The sequence below is a fragment of the Giraffa tippelskirchi genome, chromosome 1 (assembly GCF_054371585.1).
Source record: "Giraffa tippelskirchi isolate mGirTip1 chromosome 1, T2T-mGirTip1v1.2.pri, whole genome shotgun sequence".
NCBI classification, from domain to species: domain Eukaryota; kingdom Metazoa; phylum Chordata; class Mammalia; order Artiodactyla; family Giraffidae; genus Giraffa; species Giraffa tippelskirchi.
Window position 1 is genome coordinate 167132139 of NC_137275.1, and position 22779 is coordinate 167154917.

A 22779-nucleotide genomic window follows, 5' to 3' on the forward strand; every position below is an offset into this window, starting at 1 on the left:
AATAAGCAGGGTGACAGTATACAGCCTTGATGTACTCCTTTCCCAATTTGGAACTAGTCTGTTGTTCCATGTCCAGTTCTAACTGTTGCTTCTTGACCTGCATACAGATTTCTCAGGAAGCCTGTAAGGTGGTCTGGTATTCTCATCTCTTGAAGAATTTTCCACAGTTGGCTGTGACCTACACAGTCAAAGGCTTTGGTGTAGTCAATAAAGCAAAAGTAAATGTTTTTCTGGAACTCTTGCTTTTTCGATGATCCAGCAGATGTTGGCAATTTGATCTCTGGTTCCTCTGGCTTTTCTAAATCCAGTTTGAACATCTGAAATTTCTTGGTTCATGTACCGTTGAAGCCTGTCTTGGAGAATTTTGAACATTACTTTGCTAGTGTGTGAGATGTGTGCCACTGTGTGGTAGATTATACATTGTTTGGCATTGCCTTTCTTTGGGACTGGAATGAAAACTGACCTTTTCCAGTCCTGTGGCCACTGCTGAGTTTTCTAAATTTGCTGGCATATTGAGTGCAGCACTTTCACAGCATCATCTTTTAGGATTTGAAATAAGTCAACTGGAATTCTACCACCTCCACCAGCTTTGTTCATAGTGATGCTTCCTAAAGCCCACCTGACTTCGGACTCCAGGATGTCTCGCTCTAGGTGAATGATCACACCATTGTGGTTATCTGGGTCATGAAGATCTTTTTTGTATTGTTCTTCCGTGTATTCTTGCCACCTTTTCTTAATATCTTCTGCTTCTGTTAGGTCTATACCACTTCTGTCCTTTATTGTGCCCATCTTTGCATGAAATGTTCCTTTAGTATCTCTGATTTTCTTGAAGAGATCTCTAGTCTTTCCTATTTTATTGTTTTCCTGTATTTCTTTGCATTGATCACTATGAAAGCTTTCTTATCACTCTTTGCTGTTCTTTGGAACTCTGCATGCAGACTGGTATAGCTTTCCTTTTCTTTTTTGCCTTTAGCTTCTCCTTTTCTCAGCTATTTGTAAGGCTTCCTCACACAACCATAAGCAATTTTTATGACTATTTAAATGAACAGAAGCCTTTATTTTTTATGGAGATAAAAACTTAAGGTGAAGTAAATTGGTGAATATATATGCATGTATATTTATATGTATTGCTGTGGATATCACCTTTTTAAGATACAAGGTACTTTGGTCTCAAGAACTTTAAGAAATCTTTGTGACTGGACAAACAAACTAGGTATGGATGTTGTATGTTTTGAATTTCAGTAAGTTATATGTGGGACTGGTTCTGAAATGACACCTTGGAGCATATCATAACTTGGGCTTGTGGCTGTTGGGTGGGCCAGAAAGATAGTCAAGAATGGGGTCAGTGATTTGGCAAGTACACCACAGCAACTGGAATGGCATAAAGGCTCTGGCAGTGGCAATTGGTACTAAGGCCCTAGCTATCAGGCCACAGAAAAAGATCACAGAATGTGAGTAGATACCATCAGATAGACAGAATTCAATCAGAAGACTGGTAAGAGAAAAATGGGTAGGGTGGGCCCTTGTCCTGGAAGAATATAAATTCTAGGTAGAAAGCCAAGGCAAGTGCCTTATGCTTGTGTAATATTTTTCATTTACAGTGTATATTTGAAAGCATTAATTCAATAAATTCTTACAACATCCCATTGAGGTAGGTCAATATTAATATCTCTGCTTCTGCAGGAGAATTGACTGAGGCTCAGGGCAAATCATGTGTTCTGTCCCATGTCATTCATTTAGTAACAATCAGAGCTGGGAATTTAACTTTAGCCTTCTGTCCCTTGGTTTTGTGTTCTGCTGTCTCTCCAGAAGCATTTACTCTTTTAATTCACATCATAATTATGTTTCCAATTATAATGTGAACCACCCTTATATATCTTGTATATCACTCATCTCACCCAAAATGGTGACCTTAATAGAAATTTTTATTAGATCCTTTCTTCCAACCTAAAAAGACAACTCCGAAGTTTCATTGGCTGGTTCTGACTTCTCTATCCTGCTTCTAAATGTAGCATTCCTTACATTGAGGACCTGAGCACTTTTTAAGGAAGTAGATGAATCTTACTGACTTTACTGACCATAATGTTTCCTTCCTTCCTACCCTGCCTCCCTCCTTCCTTCTTTTTTTCCTTCCTTCTTTCTTTCTTTCTCTTTCTTTCTTACTTTTGAAAAATAATATGCATAAGATGCTTAAGATTTGTTAGAGCAGAGTCAACTGCAATGTGAAGTCCTACATCATTTCTCTCCCATCCAGAAACTAATGACCATAATGACAGTAGGTAATTAAAAGACACTTACTCCTTGGAAGGAAGGTTATGACCAACCTAGATAGCATATTTAAAAGCAGATACATTACTTTGCCAACAAAGGTCCGTCTAGTCAAGGCTATGGTGTCTCCAGTGGTCATGTATAGATGTGAACGAGTTGACGGTGAAGAAAGCTGAGCACCGAAGAATTGATGCTTTTGAACTGTGGTGTTGGAAAAGACTCTTGAGAGTCCCTTGGACTGCAAGAAGATCCAACCAGTCCATCCTAGAGGAGATCAGTCCTGAGTGTTCATTGGAAGGACTGATGTTGAAGCTGAAACTCCCAATACTTTGGCCGCCTTATGCGAAGAGTTGACTCATTGGAAAAGACCCTGATACTGGGAAGGATTGGGGGCAGGAGGAAAAGGGGATGAGAGAGGGTGAGATGGTTGGATGGCATCACCGACTTGATGGACATGGGTTTGGGTAAACTCTGGGAGTTGGTGATGGACAGGGAGGCCTGGCGTGCTGCTATTCATGGGGTTGCAAAGAGTCGGACATGACTGAGTGACTGAACTGAACTGAACTGAATGTTTGTTAGGCACTGATTAAGTGCCAGGCTTTGCTCTCAGCACTTTATCTGTGTTAATATTAACTTAATTAATCCTCAAGAATCAGGAAGTAGGCACAATTATTATCCCCATTTTGCCAGTGTGGAAATCGTCAAAGGCTACCCTGGTACTGGACAGTCGAGAGGACTTCTACATGGTGTACCTCAAAGTCCTGGACAGTGAGGTGTTACCCTCGGTATGGTGAAAGGGAGAAGCAAAACTCCCACCAGGGCCCAGTGTCCACAGCTCCCAGTCAAGAGCTGCTTCATACTTCCAGCTAGGGGACAGGGGAGGGGGGGGTCCAGCTTAGAGTGAGCATCTCTTCAGCTTTGCCTGAGACTGTCCCAATTTTAGCACTGGAAGTCCCAGATCTCAGTCAGTTCCTCAGTCATGGGCAATCCTAGCTGGTTGGTCATTCTAGGCTAAGTAGTATTTATTGTGAGGAAAGTTGAGGGAGTTCATACCTGGAGCAGGTGGGTGGATGACCTACCTCATGGTCATCAAGGAGTTTGGCAGGACCTTCATCGTGGACTCTAGCAGTGAATATCTTTTCGTAAACCCAACTGTATAAATGGTAAGGTAAGATCAGGGCTGCTGACTTACCCTCTCCACAAGGTCAGTAGGGTACCCCATGTGTGGCAGAGAAAGATAAAAAGAGTAAGAGGCCTACCACTTGAGTTGCATTCTAATATATCAAGGCACAAAGGATGCTGATGAGAAACCAAACCAAACTCTCTGACTGCAAAAGTTCCTATCCTTTTTGACTTTTAATGTCATGCAATTTAAATATGATGTCCTGCTTCTACCCATAATAGGCCTACAAAATTTTCTACTCTTCCTTGTTTCACCTGCAGTCAACAATCTAAGTTACTTCATTATCTATGTTGCACAGATTTAGGGCTTTTTTTGGGTGTGTGATCTGGAATTAGTCTCATAGAGTTACAAACAGAATGACTTTTCTTGTTGGTGTTAACTCAGTTACAAATTGCAAAAGGGATCAGAAAACCAGAGTCATTCCTGTTTCTTGCTGGGTAGTGGGTGCCAAGAGAGGGAACAATGAGACTATGGCTTTCCTTACAAAAAGAAACACAAGACATATGCCTGTTTGGTGAGATTTTGTAAAGCTTGCCATAAAACCTCATTTGAAAATAGCCACACCTAAGAAATCATGATAAAAGTGGCCTGCTCCCAGAAATTCAAGTAAAAGAGTCAACCTGTTTTTGCCTCATGTCAGTTTAGCTCTGGAATTGTGCTTAATGCAGCACTAAGTGACTGAGGGAGTGACATCGTTGACCAAAACACTTGACAGAAGCGCAGTAAAGCTCAGGGCTACAGTGCAAAGCCATTGATTTTGCAGCAATTGGTTTCTTTTCTGATCTAAAACAAAAGTGATTTTCATGTGCCAGGGGATCTAATCTACTCATGGCGTTTATCCTTCAAGAATCATCATTTTCCTTGGAACATGCCATCCTATGTAATCTGAGCAATAAGAACATCAGAAACTGACTGGTGGGAGATGTGGCCCTGAAAACACTGAGGGCACTTTGTCCCCAAGACAGGGATCACTAGGAAGGGAAAAGATGTTCTGAACTCTAATCAGACAAATATATTGCGAAATTTCCACCTCAGTCTATCTCATGGAAGAAATAAGAAATTATGTATTACCTTTAACTTGTTCTTTTTATTGAAACAGTGGACTTTCTGACTCTCTTCAACACATGTTTATTGACCATCGACTCCATAACTTGCAGCTGGCCCCTTCCAGAGCCACATTAAGGATGATCTGGCCTCTTCCCCGTAAGAGCTGATGTCTTCCTGGCCTCATCTTCTACTTCTCTCACTCGTCATTGTTTGGCTCCTGCCACTCTGACTTCCTCACTCTTCCTCAAACATGCCAAGCTCTCTTGCTTCAGTGCTTTCCTATTTACTGTTTCTTCCACCTGAATAGCTCTTTTTCCAGATGTTTCACTCTATTGATTCCCCATTTAAAGGTCACCCTCACATGGGAGTTCTTTCCTGCCTACCACATAAGAGAGCACACACACTCACACTCATATGTGTATACCTTTTACTATTATTCTCTTACCCTATTTTACTTTTCTTCATATCTATTTCCTATCACATAAAACATATATACATTTATCTATGTCTTTATTAAATGTCTTCCCCCCTCTATCTTGTAAGCTCTGTGAGAGGAGAAAAATAGTCTCTTTCATTTCCTGTTCTACCCCTTGTGCCAAGAACAGTGTCTGGCACCTTGTAAATATCCAGCAAATAATTGTGGAAAGAATGAACGAGTGAAGAGGTCAGGTAGACTGCTCTGTTATTCACACCCAGGAGGTCAGTCTTACTCAGTGTCTTCATGCTCCTAAATCTTGAAGATCATGCATCAAATTCTAAGCTACCTCAGAAATCTTCAAGGTCAACAGTTTTACTCTATCCAGCAAAAGACTTTGGGCACAGGGAGGATGAATGATCAGTTCTCTATTTCTCCCTCACTTCTTTTCCTATTTCCATCAACTACAACTCTGCTTTTAGCAGTTTTGTATAGTGCACTTCAGCGGGCTTTCTCTTTAGCTCAGTGGTAAAGAATCCACCAGCAATGCAGGAGATACAGGTTTGATCCCTGGGTCGGGAAGATCCCCTGGAGAAGGAAATGACAACCGACTCCAGTATTCTTGCCCAGAGAATCCCATGGACAGAGGAACCTGGTGAGATGCAGTTCATGGGGTCCAAAAGAGTTGGACATGACTGAAGCAGCTAAGCACAGCACACAGCACATAGCGGACTTCAACCAAAGATACCTTATAAATATAGGATTTCTTGAGTTAAAATACACCAAGCAAACAAAAAGCAGAAAAAAGAAAACTATTAATACTATTTTAGGGAATTTCGTTGAGGGATGTTAATCCTTTGCTTTAACACTTCTATTAGCATTTGTCAGGGAACCCAAAGAAGGATCTGAACTAGGTGAGTGAGTCTGTGCTTAGAGTCTTGTGAAAGCTCAGCTTACTACAACACAGAATCTGGTGGAGGGGAGATCTTGAAACAAATCTAGACTTTAATCCTTTAACTGTTTTAGAAAATAGCCTTTAAAGGTAATATGATGTTAGGAAATTTTCATCTTAATCACTTTATATTTCAGTGTTAGAAAAGTTGAGTCAAACACTGGTCATTGTTAACATACACCAGACATTTTTCCTGAAAAATCCTTATTTTGAGAGATCAAATTTGCATCATTAGCAGGGAAGCTATTAGAAAAACAACAGCACCTAAGACTTAAACAATAAAAAATTGTTTAGATTCATACCAGTTGTCCACTGTTGACTGTTGAAATGAACAGCTGTGAGCTCTGTACTCCCAGTTTTCACATGGCCCACATGTCCTTGGGGGAATCCTACAGTTGTCATTTAAACAAACATCTTTGTCATGTTGGAAGAGGCATCTAATTTCATTCTGTTGGGGTGATGTGATCTGGGTCTTCACTAAGCAATTGGAAGCATGTAGTACAGTTCAGAACTCTGTAGCAATCAAGGTTTTCCCTGTCCTTGGCATGCAATGTTAGTGCTCATTGAGAGGAATGAATGCCCCAGGCACCTATCTGGCAATGCTCTGTACCTAGGACAGTGGTCAGTGGGGGAATTTTAAAGAAATTTGAGATCATCTCCGTAATCCTGTTCCTGCTGCCTTCAGAGCAGAGTCAAACTTACTAGAAGAGAAGAGGCCTGCTCATTTGCTTTGAATTGCTTGGCTAGACGCTGGCTCCTAATTGCTAGCTCTGTCTCAGCAGTTACTTTGTTCTTCAGGAGCTGCCCTGTTGCCATCAGTGTCTTCTCACTTCGGTGTATTTTGTACACAACTTCAACACTTCAGTCTTCCTACAATGGAAGTAGATTTGAAGCAGATTGAATTTGAAATCATAAGATGTGGGTGTATGTCTTATGATTTGTCTTAAAGATTATTAAAGATGTGTCTTAAAGATTATTCTGCCGACAAGTAGTAACAAAACCTCTACCACAGAGTTGTGGCAGGGATCAAATGAGATCACATATCTACAAAAGCAATTTGTAAGGAGTAAAGATCAAGGGACTTCCCTGGTGGTTCGCTAAGACTGTACTTCCACTACAGGGGACATGGGGCTCATCCCTGATAGAGGAGCTATGATCCCACATGCCAGGCAGCACAGCTTAAAAAAGGAAAAATAAAAAGAGTAAAGGTCAATACAAAACCAAAATATTATTGGTATTAAGTTGTATTTTATTACATGCCTCTTTGATAAGGAAAACCTTCCAGGGTTTTTTTATTGCCTATGGAATAACGTCCACATGCATTAGCCTTTTTAAAGAAGCCCTCTCCTTTATGCGCTATGCTTCATATCCTCTATACATAACCCATTCTTCAGGCAATCCAGGCTTTTCACTTCCCAGAACAAAGCCTTACTTTCCCATATCTGTTACCATTGTGAACTTAGTTCCTTTTTCCTGGAATGTTCTACTTATTTTAGCCAATTGAAAACCTCCTGTTCCTTTTTTTAAAAATTTTCTTTCTTTCTTAAATTTTTTTTTTCTTCTCCTGAAGATTTTATCCTGTTTTCTTCTAAGACGTGTAGTTTTAGGTCTTATATTTAGGTCTTTGAACCATTTTAATTTTTCTATGTTGTGTAATAAAGGTCAACTCCATTCTTTTGGATGTTAAGTATACAATTTTCCCAGTGGTATTTATTGAAAAGACTATTCTTTCTCCAGGCTTCCCTGGTGGCTCTGACTGTAAAGAATCCACCTGCAGTGCAGGAGACCTGGGTTTGGTCCCTGAGTTGGGAAGATTGCCCTGGAGAAGGGAATGCAATCCACTGCAGTATTCTTTCCTGGGGAATTCCTTAGACACAGAGCATGGTGGGCTACAGTCCATGGAGTCACAAAGAGTTGGACACAACTGATCAACTAACACTTTTACTTTCATTTTTTTCTCCTGCTCTATTTTAAAATAAACAAATATGTGTGTTAATTTATATACCCCCTTCCCTAAATGGTAACATACTAATGCATATCTTCAGCTAGCTTTTGTCATTTAACAACGTATTCTGAAGATCATGTGCTAGAGACCTTCCCCCTCACTCCTTTTCTTTTAACTGATCATGTGATATTCTATTTTTTTTGAGTGGACCCTGTTTTATTCAACACATTTCCTATTGATGGACTTCGGGTTTTTTCCAGTTTTAATATTATGCATAGGGCTGCAGTGAATAGGCTTGGGCATATGTCTTTTGATTTTTTTGATGGTGTATCTTACATACATTCCAGGAGGTGGGATTGCTGAGTCTCAGCAATACAAGGGAAAGATATGTCTAATTTTGTTAAATATTGCCAAGTTCTTTACCATAAAGTTTGTACCATCCTACATTCTCAACAGCAATGTTTATGAGAGCCTGTTTCTCTACATTGTTTACAGTAGTGTTTATTGTCACATATTGGAATTTTGTGATTCTCATTAGTGGGAAATGAAATATCACCTACTAATTTTTTAAGGCTCAACTCAAGTACCATGTCTCATTAGTTTGAATCAGGCATGTGTAACTTGTTAAATCCAATATTGTACTGTGGCTATAAGGGTACATACATGAGCACCCCACCCCTATAAACAGGAAGCTTTCTGAATGACTGAAAGTACTGTCTAATTGATGTTTTTTAAAAAATGTTTCAAGGGCTTGGAAAATTGTTGGTATTCATTGTATGTTTGCTGAAGGAGAGATAAAGGAATAGGCTCAGAATTAGGAACTTGTTTTTATATACCATTTTAGAGTCTATGATTATGTTTATGATCATTTCCAGTAGGTGTGTTTATCGATTTGATGGGACCTATGGGAAATTCAGGTGACTGTTGTGTGATTTTTTTTCTTTGTCTGAGAAAAGATGTTCAGAGAGATGTAGACTCTGAACCCCCCAGAGAATGTAGTTCTTTAGCAAATGTATTTTATTTTCTATTTATGTTGCAACTTATAAAGTTCTTTCTTGTCTGTTGTTTGTTTTCAGCCTCATAACAGTGGTGAGACACATGTGTTATCATTCTGCTTCTGGATGAAAGCCTTGTGACTCAGAAAAGTTTAGTAACTTGATCAAAGTTACAGAGACAACAGAAGCAGAGCCAGGCCTCAAACCCAGGTCTTCTGATGCCAAAGCCAACGTTCTTTCTTGTACACCACAGCTGGCATCTGGAACCTAGTAAGAGTTTTATACTTTTTTCTGTTGTTTTTCTTTAGATAGGAACAGCTTTGAAAATCTTATTTTAAAAATAAAGTCACTTAGGTCATATTTTCCTTTTAATATGTTATACAACATGATATCTTATATGTATAATATGATAAAGGAAGAAGTGTTATGTAAGGCTCTGTGTGTATATCTCTCCTAAAATGCTCTTGTCCTGAATTTGTGTAATCGAGGTTCAGGGATTGCATTCATTGCTGGGTGTCTTGCCAGTGATGTAGTCACAGGAAACATATTGTGAAGATAAAAGCTGCCTGTCTTTAAAATACTTTTTAAATCCAAAAGGGCAACTTCTGGTTCTTGACATCAGAGTAAGCACACTTATTTATTCTTCTCTCAAAGAAATAACTTAAAATAATACTAGAAGAATAAAAAAGATATATAGTCCACAAAGATGGAGAGAAATATAAGTGGTCATGGGTAGATGAGGATAGGGTAAACATGCTTCATTAAGTTTATGGCAGAGAAGAGAGAAGGAAGAGGAGAAAATAATACCCTAGAATATGAGAGAGGGGACTGTAAAGATGGAAGTCACTTAGCTCCATGAGGAACCCTAGCAAAGCTTTGGCCTCAGAACTGGAACCAGTTCAAGATGTCTAATAGCTAACTAGTTTGTGTTCTGGAAAGACAAAGTACTCATAATAGAGGGAGGGAATTGCTAAAGAAATAGCTTCTTCAGAGCTAAAAGGAGATTTTAAACATTAAGCAGTTCATAAGAGGCAAATCACATAAACTTTAAAAGGACCTGTATTTAGAGATACCATTGTGAAATCTCAGAACACTAAAGATTTAATGTGGGAATTTACATCTATGAACCATTACTTGAGGATGTACTCTAGTAAAAAGATGATGAAAATCAAGAAGGGAGAAGATGTAGGATTGTTTAATAAATAATTTAACTTTACCCCACAAGAGGTCTGGCCTTTACCATCAGCTTTTGGGAGATAATCTCTCAACTCCTGAAATGTCTTGCCTGATGAGGTATTATTGTCTTCCTGAGGGTTTTAGGACAGTTAAACTATAATAGGTGTGATTAAGGGCAAGGCTTTAAGTCACACCTTGAGGGCCTGGGGATTAAAATTGGCCCTGGGGTCAGTAAATCATGTCCTATGTAATGGAGCCTCTTAAGTGAACAATGCAAAGAAATAGAGGAAAACAAAAGAATGGGAAAGACTAGCGATCTCTTCAATAAAATTGGAGGTACCAAGGGAATATTTCATGCGAAGGTGAGCACAATAAAGGACAGAAATGGCAAGCACCTAACAGAAGCAGAAGAGATTAAGAAGAATACATGGCATGAATACAGAAGAACTGTACAGAAAAGCTCTTAAAGACCCAGTTAATCATATGATGTGGTCACTCACCTACAGTCAGACATCCAAGAGTGTGAAGTGGTGGGCCTTAGGAAACATTACTATGAACAAAGCTGATGGTGGTGATGGAATTCCAGCTGAGCAATTTCAAATCCTAAAAGATGATGCTGTTAAAGTGCTGCATTCAATATGCCAGCAAATTAGGAAATCTCAGCAGTGGCCACAGGACTGGAAAAAGTCAGTTTTCATTTCAATCCCAAAGAAAAGCAATGCCAAAGAATGTTCAAACTACCTTACATTTGCGTTCATTTCACATGCTAGCAAGGTAATGCTTAAAATACTTCAAGCTAAGCTTTAACAGTATGTGAGCTGAGAATTTTCAGATGTACTAGCTGGGATTTAGAAAAGGCAGAGGAACCAGAGACCAAATGGCCAACATCCTTTGGATCTGAGAGAAAGTAAGAGAATTCTAGAAAAACATCTACTTTTGCTTCATTGACTGAGCCTTTTACTGTGTGGATCACAACAAACTGGAAAATCCTTAAAGAGATGAGAATACTAGACCACCTTACCTGTCTCCTGAGAAATCTGTACACAGGTCAAGAAGCAATAGTTAGAACTGGACAAGGAACAATGGACTGGCTCAAAATTGGGAAAGGAATACAAGGCTGTATATTGTCACCCTGGTTATTTAACTTAAATGCAGAGGACATCATGTGAAATGCTGGGCTGGATGAAGCACAAACTGAAATCAAGATTGCCTAGAGACATATCAACAACCTTAGATATGCAGGTGATACCACTCCAGTGGCAGGAAGCAAAGAGGAACTAAAGAGCCTCTTGATGAAGGTGAAAGAGGAAAAGCTGGCTTAAAACTCACCATTTCAAAAACTAAGATCATGGCATCCAGTCCCATCACTTCATGACAAATAGATGAGGAAAATGTGGAAACAGTGACAGACCTTATTTGCTTGAGCTCCAAAATCACTGTAGATACTGACTGCATCCAGGAAATTAAAGGACTCTTGCTCTTTGGAAGAAAAGCTATGACAAACCTAGTTCAGTTCAGTTCAGTCGCTCAGTTGTGTCCAACTCTTTGTGACCCCATGGACTGCAGCACTCCTGGCTTCCCTGTCCATCACCAACTCCTGGAGCTTACTCAAACTCATGTCCATCGAATAGGTGATGCCATCCAACCATCTCATCCTCTGTCATCCCCTTTTCCTCCTGCCTTCAGTCTTTCCCAGCACCAGGGTCTTTTCCAGTGAGTCAGTTCTTCCCATCAAGTGGCCAAAGTATTGGAGCTCCAGCTTCAGCATCAGTCCTTCTAATGAATATTCAGGACTGATTTCCTTTAGGATTAACTGGTTGGATCTCTTTGCAGTCCAGTTCAGTTCAGTTGAGTCGCTTAGTCGTGTCCGACTCTTTGCAACCCCATGAACCGCAGCATGCCAGGCCTCCCTGTCCATCACCAACTCCTGGAGTCCACCCAAACCCATGTCTATTGAGTCGGTGATACCATCCAACCATCTCATCTTCTCTCATCCCCTTCTTTTCCTGCCTTCAATCTTCCCCAGCATCAGGGTCTTTTCCAATGAGTCAGTTCTTCCCATCAGGTGGCCAAAGTATTGGAGTTTCAGCTTCAACGTCAGTCCTTCCAATGAACATTCAGGACTGATTTCCTTCAGGATGGACTGGTTGGATGTCCTTGCAGTCCAAGGGACTCTCAAGAGTCTTCTCCAACACCACAGTTCAAAAGCATCAATTCTTTGGTGCTCAGCTTTCTTTATAGTCCAACTCTCACATCCACACATGACTACTGGAAAAACCATAGCTTTGACTAGACAGACCTTTGTTGGCAAAGTAATGTCTCTGTTTTTTAATATGCTGTCTGGGTTGGTCATAGCTTTTCTTCCAAGGAGCAGGTGTCTTTTACTTTCATGGCTGCAGTCACCATCTGCAGTGACTTTGGAGCCCAAGAAAATAAAGTCTGCCACTGTTTCCATTGTTTCCCCATCTATTTGCCATGAAGTGATGGGACCGGATGCCATGATCTTAGTTTTCTGAATGTTGAGTTTTAAGCCAACTTTTTCACTCTCCTCTTTCACTTTCATCAAGAGGCTCTTTAGTTCTTCTTCGCTTTCTGCCATAAGGTTAGTGTCATCTGTATATCTGAGGTTATTGATATTTCTCCCGGCAATCTTGATTCCAGCTTGTGTTTCCTCCAGCCTGGCATTTTGCATGATGTACTCTGCATAGAAGTTAAATAAGCAGGGTGACAATATACAGCCTTGACGTACTCCTTTTCCTATTTGGAACCAGTCTGTTGTTCCATGTCCAGTTCTAACTGTTGCTTCCTGACCTGCATACGGGTTTCTCAAGAGGCAGGTCAGGTGGTCTGGTATTCTCCTCTCTTGAAAAATTTTCAACAGTTTATTGTGATCCACACAGTCAAAGCCTTTGGCATAGTCAATAAAGCAGAAATAGATGTTTTTTTGGAACTCTCTTGCTTCTTTGATGATCCAGTGGATGCTGGCAATTTGACCTCTGGTTCCTCTGCCTTTTCTAAAACCAGCTTGAACATCTGGAAGTTCACGGTTCAGGTACTGTTGAAGCCTGGCTTGGAGAATTTTGAACATTACTTTGCTAGCGTGTGAGATGAGTGCAATTGTGTGGTAGTTTGAACATTCTTTCAGGTTATCAAAAATCCTTTAATTTCTCTGTGTAACTTTTCATATAACTTGTGAGAACTTTGAGAGGATAGAAATAATGAGAAAAGGATTTTTGTTTTCGAAGTCAAATCTCACTTTTTCTACAGTTATTTAGGACTGTGAAAGAAGAGTTTATATTATAGTTTTAAGGTGACTTTTTATCTTTCCTTACTTCATTACATTTTAAAGGCTTTTGTGTTAATAAATAACCATATTTGATGGCTTTCATAAGCAACTATCACCTCTATCACCAAGCGAAAACACAAAAGAAAATTGCTGTATCTCTTCAAAAACCCAGCATTATGGATAATTCTAAGAAGCATCCTACAGGAACAAGGTTCTCATTACCTATCCCTTCAGGGGTGTTGCAGTATATTTAGCTGGAAGTACATACCGCTTTTAGTTTCAGACATTCTCATTGTTTTATCTTAGGACTTTGTAACATTGAAGATAAGACAATTATAGATCATTTTATTTATCAGTTTAAGTGTATTTTGAGCTTACTGATACACCATGCAAGAAAAAATTTGCTTTTAATTTAGGGAACATATTTATTTTTTGATTCTTTGTTTGCACTTACATGTTTGGATTCGTTTTTATTAAAAAGAAGTAAAGTTAGCTTGAAAAAAGTGTGTAAAATATTCTTTCCAAAAATGCCTTATTAAAAAAAAGTTTTTAAAAAGTAGAATAAGATGGACAAATATTCTTCCAACATTAAAACAAAAGAAATTTGAAAGCTGAGATTCTGCTCTCTTAATTTTTCTAAAAATATGTATTAAATTCTGAGAGCTTTGGACAGTGATACCATAACATTTATGATGAAATTAGAAATTTTGATAGGAGGGAAAAAAACTTTTGGGCCAAATTAGTAACTCTTTTTGCCAGTTAATGTAGAACTGATTGTTGTGAGAAATATGTTGTCTCAAGGCAGTTAAAAAGCACAATTATTCTTGTAAGTTTTCTTTCTATATTTGATTGTGTGCTTTACACTTGCTTTTTAGGGACACATGTTGAGATATCTGACTTCTTTAGTCTTAGATTTTGGAACTATTTTGGCCTCATTTCAATTGTAAACTATCCAGCTAATTGTAATGTGTCAGTACTTTTGAGTATTTACAATAAAAAAAATAAGGACACACACTGTACTCATTTATGACATGGATGGGAGCCATCCAAATGCCCACTCTTGTTTCTGGCAGGTCACTTTGCCTCTGGTTTTGTGTTGTGTTTCAACTTGGGGAACTCACCTCTGTCGTTGTTCAAAATTTCAATCTACATTTCTGAAGAAGAATGATCATCTTAGTTCACCTATTCTAAAAGCACTGATTAGGTATTCTTTCTCTAAGAATGTTGCTCTTAAAGTATAAGATTTAGAAGGTAACTAGTTCTAGGCACAAAGGTCAGCCAATCTGTTTATAAAACAGGGTTGAGAAATAACCAGCTAAGTTCAGCCTACCAGCATGTACTCTAAAATCAGTTCTGAGTGAGTCATCTGCCCTGTGTGTTTGGCACCCCTGTTTACAGCACATCTTGAGCCTTCTCAGGTAGCAACACTACTGATAAATAGCCTACCCTTTCTGACAGCATGGATGAGGAAAGGACAACCTGGTCTTGGTTGATACAATGTTGATATATGTGGTGAAGGCATATTTTTAAGTCTTGTACAATTATCTAAAATGCTTCTGTGTGTATACATTTGTGTGCGCACACTTGCTTTATGTGCTATGTAATGATTCATGTTCTAGGAGGGTGTGTTTTTCTCTCTTAGAGAACTGGCAGCCAGCCCACCCTCCCTCTCAGAAATGGGAAATTTCTTGAGCTAATTTAGACATACAGCCTATGTTTTTTACCCCACAAAGCTGCAACTCTCTGTCCAGACAGCACTGCCAATTATCTGTGATATTTCTATTCAGTATAGACTTTTAAAAAAGCCAGATATTTTTATTAGCCTGTTTTGCATATGGGCTTTTAGGATAATTGTATATTAATGTCACTTTTAAAGTAGAAAGGAGTTATTTAAAGAGATGACCTGATTGTCTTGATAAAGATAATAATATAGTTACAATCCATTTTCTGAAAATTTGCCCTTGGGTTTGATTGCAGGCTGGAAGGTGAAAACTTTTGGATTAAATTCCAAACTCTAGAACAATAGGATTTAGGCCAAATAATTTACTCTTTCTGTATCTTTGTTTTCCAATCTGTTAAACAGGGATCAAAGCATTTACTATCTCCTTACAGGGAAATAAAGCATTGGTAAATAAAAATGCATTTGATGTGTTTAAAGGGCTAAGCCATGCACCGTTTTTCAGTGTGCTCCTTCCTTCTGGCACCAGAGACTCCCTTGTGGTCTTCATATTTCTCATTGGCAAGAAAAAAGCATATCACTGTGATGAGAATCCAGAGAGAAATTCTGTGCCATGCACAGCTTAGTTATCCAAGAAACAGGCAAAATTAAGACAGATTTTGTGAAAATTCTGTTTTATGTTTTCTGAACTAGAAGAAGGTACAATTTTCTCAGAGATCAGAAACATGCAGAAATGGGCTAGAATGATCTGTTAGGAGAATTGCAAATAGAGATTGGGAGATGGTAGCATTTATTCCTTTGAGGATCTTTTAAATAAGCAAATAAAAACATGCAAAAAAAATATAGTTTATAGAGGCAGGAGGACTGTTTTTGTCACTTTTTAAGAGGTTCTTTTAATTGATAGTGTGCTTGAGTGAGTTATTGGGCATGCCACCAATTAATTTAGGGTGTCAGTCTATGTGCCAAGCTGATTACTATGTGTTTGGAACTCAAAAATGAATAATAAACAATTTTTTGCCCTCAAGGTCTTCTTAACCTCCCTGGGAGAGAAATACAAATAATTACAGTAAGATGTGATAAGTGCTAGACTAGTAGCAAAAACCTGTGCTGTGATTACAAATTTTGCCTGGGGTGGTTGGGACTGAAAAGGTAGTGTCTGCATTTGACCTTGGAGAGTGAGAGGGAGTTAGGCAGAGGAGGCCATTTCACTCAGAGGGCAGAGCACGAAAGGAGGCCTGGAGAAGTGAATGTCAGTGGAGCGTGGGGATATGTTAGAGAGAAGAGAGTAAGTGTTTGAAGATCAGAAGCTCCAGGTTTGATAACCTTGCTGCGTGGTCATTCACCTTCTGTATGATTTAGGGCACATTGCTGAGCCTCTCTGAGCCTCAGTTGCTACATCTATAATATGGGGACATTATTATGTATCCTGAAGGATTCTTGTGAATGAAATGAACCAATAAATGTGAAGGACCTAGAACTGTACAAGGAGAGAGTTAATGTTCAGTAAGTGGTCACTATTGTTTCATCTTTTTAAATGAGCTGCAGCTGCTGCCCTGGAACTGCAAATTGTTCAGAATATCATGGGCTTATCTTGGGAGGGGATTCTCAACATAAATCATCCATAAAATGTAAATAATACCTACTTTCAGGGTTGTTTTGAAGATCCAGAGTTAATATTAAACACAGGTCCAATAATGGTACTCAATAAACAGTAGTTAAAATTATGATGACATTTCTCTCTCTCAAAGGCCAAAATATATGTATATTTCCACACTCATACTGAAGAAATTGTGAATTTTCATTTGCACACAGAATTGTAAATTTTTGTGGTTTAGCACCTTCTGCTAAACCAGAGGCAGAAAATCACTTGTTTGTTTTTTTTAGAAAATTACTTTTGACAGTATGTTATTTATCCACCATAGGTAATGTGTTATATTAATGAATATTTTTATGTGAACTGGTATAGTCATCAAACCATGTTTGCTTTTCCATTTCTGTGTCCCAGTGCTTGTCACAGTACTAGGCACTCAGTAAATGCTTAGAGAAATACTTGCTACATGAATTAGTGGGTAACTCTCTAGCTAGTCTCTCAAACGTATATTTTTTTAAAATGGAGTAAAACAATTTTAGGTCTTGAAATTGCCTTTTGAAAACAAAGTTCCCAAACCATCTGAACAATTGAACACACACAAATGTGTATTCTATCATCTTGTGGAGAGGATCATGGTGCTCCAAAATCTTTGTTTGCCTGAAAGTTGCATTGGTCCAACCTGTAATTATAATTGTGAACAGTTATTATGTCCATGATTATTATTATGACATTCCTAATGAGCATTTTTGTAGAGGTCAACCTGTTATATCAATAAACCAGGACTAGAATATCTTATGTGTTCATATTTCTTCTTCCTAGTACTATATTTACACACCAGAAATGGTAGAAAAATCCAGGACTTTTTTTTTTAGCTGCTCCTTGTGGCATGTGGGATCTTAGTTCCCTAACCATGGCTCTTGCAGTGGAAGCACAGTGTCTTAACCACTGGACCGCCAGGGAAGTCCAGTCCAGCACTTCTTAAGTTTCCCAAGGAACCCTTCTTACCTTTTACCCTACCCAGTTGCATAATGCTTTTGAGATGTTACATTTCCAGTGTTCTTTCCATTTCTTTATTAGCCCAGTTTTATTATTTTTAATTAATTTAAAAATATTTTTACTGAAATGTTCTTTCCAGTTTTAATTATGAGTATTGATAATAGTGGAAATGGTTGCATGTAGCCTTGCTCAAGTTGACCCTTACTCTCTGACTTAAAAATGCTGGTTTGTAAGGGAAAAACCAGCATGGAAGCAGAAGAATTTCCTTACTTCACATTAAGCAGCTATAGCCTCAGAGTACCAATTATCTCTCCCACTAACTTCTAAACAGAACTGGACCAAAGTCATGTAGCTACACAAAGTCACTTTTGTCTTACTTTCTGAAGGGCTACAAGTAAGAGAATTCACAACTTACCTTGAAAATGTATCTGTTCTTTAAGAACATTATTGGATTCACATTCTGAAAAAATTATAATATTACAAATTTATCTAGGTTCTCTTATTTGTTCAGTAAAAAAGGAAAGAAAATATATTTAAACGACACTCTTTGTTGTAATCAGTTATTTGGCCTAGATTTAGAATCCTTTGGCTGATAGAGAGACTTTGAAAATCTCTTCATTTATAAATTTGGAAAGTAGGAAGATCAACTGGAAATTTACGCTCTGGAGTTTTAAGAGGATCTCTAGCTTGTTCACAAATTTATCCTTACTTTGAATTATGACATTTGATATTTTACGTGATGCTTTTAGGATTCAGAGCCATCACTAATCTGAGTCCTACACTTTAAATTGTTCTTTTCAACATTGCCGTTTATTCACTGAGCAGCTACAATTAGGTTGAACATCTAAAACTGCTATTTTTATAGGCAAAAAAAAAAAGACAACCCAATGTTCAATCTCAAAAGTACTTACTGAGGATCTGCCCTGTGAAAAGCAAAGATTTAATTATGAAAGGACAGTAATCCAAGAGTAGAATACCAAACAACAGCTTTTCAAATATTCACTCTACTGATTTGGTGTAATTTTCTATTTGTAAATGATGTTTTATATGACACTTTATATGGCACACAAAATGCTTAAATAATATGGAAGTCTAGAAAAGAAAAACTGAAAGTTCTTTCTTTATCACCTGGAGTAAATTGTGTTAACTTTTATTTTGTTCCAGAGTGCTGTCTTTTTTAAAAAAAATTTTACATGTAAAATGAAATCTGCAGCAGTTTTTTCTACTCAGGATTATATCATAGATGATTCTCATACATACAGAATATTTTTGAAGTCAAGAGGAGTCAATATGTCCACTCAATCTTTTTAAGTCACTTCCCACATACAAATGTCTTTTAATTGAGGAGTTTTCAAATTTAGTTTTATTGTGGTAATTTCCCCCAAACTTTAAAAGACTCCTTATAGTCGCAAAACATTTTTATGTGAAATCTTTTAAAGAACGAAAGGAACATACAGTAGCCACATGCTTTTAACACAGTGGGTTGAAAACAAAACAAAATTAATCATTCAAATTTTTATCTCTTCTATACCAAATGAGAACCAGCTTAGAATTTCAAAAAACTGAAATAGCCTCTAAGGGAGTACAGATGCACCATGGCTGACATGAAAGGATGTTGGTCTCATCTTTTTTTTCTTTTTTTAACTTGGATTTAATTGACATGTTATATTAGTTTCAGGTACATAATGTAGTGATTAGATATTTGTATGGTCTCAGCTTTAGAAAAAAGGATAACAAACTTGGAATTCTGTACTTAAGTTAATATTCTTTAAATTTTTCTTCAATATTTGCCATCTAATGCTGCTTATTTGCTGCATTGAGTGCAGGAAATCAAATGAGTAGGCAATAGTTTAGTTTAACATTTTCCCCCTTGGACATAGTTGAGGTTGAATATAACATACAAATATAATAGAGTTATATTTCTAACAAAGTTTTCCTTCCCAGGGCAGACATAACTATATCAGCATTTTAATAGGTTTCTACAAAAAACATTGACTTCTAGGGGTTCCACCTCTTAGCAAAGTGGAGAATACTGTATGGTATAGCAAGAACTCTGCTCTGAAATTAAAAGACGTACTGTCTCCTCTAGAATGAAGGGGGCTTCCCAGATGGCATTAGTGGTAAAGATCCCAGAAGAAGGTTGGACTGGGTGATCTCAAGGTTTATTTTAAAAAATACTTAGTTCTTAAGTTTATTTGCAAATCCTCAGTTCCACTGCTCCCCCAGCCCCATCCCCCACCCCAAAGAAAGATCAAAATCTGTATCTGTAAACACCAGTTTACTGAGAACTGGGATTGATTACATTGTTGTTCTGTCACTAAGTCGTGTCTCACTCTTGGCAGCCCCACAGACTGCAGCATGCCAGGCTTCTCTGTCCTTCACTATCTCCTGGAGTTTGTTCAAACTCAAGTCCATTGAGTCGATGATACCAACCAACCATCTCATCCTCTGTCTCCCCGTTCTCCCCCTGCCCTCAATCTTTCCCAGTATCAGGGTCTTTTCCAATGAGTCAGCTCTTTGCATCAGGTGGCCAAAGTATTGGAGCTTCAGCTTCAGCATCAGTCCTTCCATTGAATATGCAGGGGTGGTTTCCTTTAGGATTGACTGGTTTGATTTCCTTGCTATCCAAGGGACTTTCAAAAGTCTTCTCCAGCACAACAACCAGAAAACATCAATTCATCGGTGCTCAGCCTTCTTTATAGTTCAATTCTCACATCCATACATGACTACTGGAAAAACCATAACTTTAGCTATACAGACCTTTGTTGGCAAAGTGAAGTCTCTGCTTTTTAATATGCTATCTAGGTTGGTCATAGCCTTCCTTCCAAGGAGTAAGCATCTTTTAATTTCATGGCTGCAGTCACCATCTGCAGTGATTTTGGAACCCCCCAAAATAAAGTCTGTCACTGTTTCCACTTTTTCCCCATCTATTTGCCATGAAATGATGGGACTGGATGCCATGATTTTAGTTTTTTGAATGTTGAGCTTTAAACCAGCTTTTTCACTTTGCTCTTTCACCTTCATCAAGAGGCTCTTCAGCTTCTCTTTGCTTTCTGCCATTAGAGTGGTTAGATTCCATTGTTAGTAAGGATGTTTTTTGATATCTTTTTTGCATCTTCTAAACTATAGGTCTATCCCTATTGTAGGATAAATAAAATGAACATCTAAATATACAAAACTGAAAACCTGGTCTTTTAACTTGACTTGCATTTACTCCTTTATTCCTTTTCATTGTAAACTCCACGGGTGAACCTAAAATATTATGGAATTTAGTTTAATTGAAACAGTAACATAGCTATTTTAATGTAGCTGTGCATTTTGTACCACATTTATACCAAATAGTGCATCTGAACCAAAAAAATTACAAATTATATATACTATCTACAGACATGCAGACTTCGTTTTCTTGTAGCATGGTATGTGAATATGAAGATTTTAGGAAAATACAAGGTTTTCTCCTTTCCCCACCTTCACACTGTATGTTGAAAGCTAAAGTATAAATCGTTCAAGACAGATTGATATGTGTGGATATCTTACTTTTTTGTCTATTGAAAATGATCAGTAAAAGGTTTTAAAATTACCTAAGACAAAACAATATATTTTTAAAAAGTGCATAAAATGTGCTGTTTTTCAAGTTTTTGGCTGTATAATATTAGGAGTTGACTGTAACCTATCTTGTTTTGCTTTTTCTTTGTTTTTGGTGGCTGAGAGAAGGAGAGGCCAACAAAATGCTTACCTTGAGCATTGCTGAAGGGATCCAAGTGTTGTTATGTTCTGCACTGATAGACATCTAAGTGGATATTAAGTCATTTTATACTGATGAGTGATCTTTATACAGTAGGGCCTCAAACTGCATTCTGTCTCCATTTATATCCTTGCAAAGTATTTAGATGATTATCTTAAATCTGAAATGATTTTTTTTTTAAAGCTTCTATTTGTAGATCTGGGAAAATTAAACCAAGACTGCATGATCAGACCACTTCTTTATAAAAGGTACTAGGGACATTCATCTGTTATTAACATATATGATTTGCTTGCACAAAATAATGCATGTATTCATTGCAGAAAAATCTCAAACCACAAATAAACAACAATAACAAATTTCTAGTGGCACCAGGAGAAGTTACCATAATAGCATTTTGGAATCTAATCTAGTCTTCTGAGTGGAAATGAATGCATGTAGTAGAATGCTTAGTCAGAAAGTCGGCTAGTGAATAACAATTCCTCCCTTCCTTGGTGGAGAGTTTATTGAGTTTGTGTTTAAAGAACCTGAAACAGAAATTGCCAGTTCTCAGGTACCAGTGGGAAATCTCTAAATCCATCTGTTGTGTTTGGAGGGTCAGTTTAGTTTTGGTCTCTAAATTTAATATTTGAAAAGAAGGGTAAGTAAGATCAACTCTTCTCTTGGTGAGTCTAAAAAGAAGAGTGACTGAGTTCTAAGTAGAAATAAGGGGAAGGGAAATGGTTGGATGCTTAAGGAAGTCAGAAGAGCTCTAGTCTTGTCATCAATAATGTTGAATTTGATCCTACCCACTATTTGACCTTTCACCAATTGATAGCCTCCTTGGGCACCATTTCCCGTGTATGAAGTGAAGGATTTGCAGATAATGGAGAGTGGAAGGTGGGAGAGAGATTGCAGAAGTGTTTAAGACATAGCTCCTAATCAGTTGGGAAGATCAGCCTGAGAAAGAACTATATTTCTAAATTGGGTGGTGGTGGTGGTGAGGAGATAAGGAGGGAGAGGACCTTAATAGAAGACTCAGCTAAAAGTCTCATCTCATTTAATATCTTCATTCAGGATCTAGAGCTGTGCTCCCCAATATGGGGGCCTCTAGCCACATGTGGCTACAGACCTCACAAACTGTGTTCTAAGTATAAAATACACACTGGAGTTTGAAAACTTAGTACACAGAAATATAAAATATTCCCTTAACATTAAAAAAAAAGATTGATTCAATGTTAAAGTGACAGTATTTTAGATATATTGGGTAAATAAAATATGCTATGAAAATTTATTTTACTTTTTTCTTTTCGATTTTTTTAGTGTAGTAACTAGAAAATTTTAAATTGCATATGTGGTTTGCATTTTATTTCTATTGGCCAGTGCTGATCTAGAACACAATGTCAGTGAATTATATTTTGAGAAAAAGTGTGGTAATTAACTTATACACAGATGTGGAAGATGTTACAGTTTTAAGAATCATCTAATAGAATGAGTGTCATCAGAAATTCGGATATATTATAGAC

General features: G+C 37.9%; 1 protein-coding gene across 4 annotated transcripts in view; it reads left to right on the forward strand.

Moving 5' to 3' along the window:
• The window catches only part of TMC1 (transmembrane channel like 1), a 390992-nt gene that overhangs the window by 7375 nt on the left and 360838 nt on the right, over positions 1–22779 (forward strand). For 2 of the 4 annotated variants that reach the window (XM_081505443.1, XM_081505442.1), the window contains exon 1: positions 16134–16230. The gene's annotated coding sequence lies outside the window, so the exon portion shown is untranslated. Of the gene's footprint in view, positions 1–8886; positions 9076–16133; positions 16231–22779 lie in introns of those variants that run through there. The other 2 variants (XM_081505441.1, XM_081505440.1) reach the window with 2 other exon arrangements.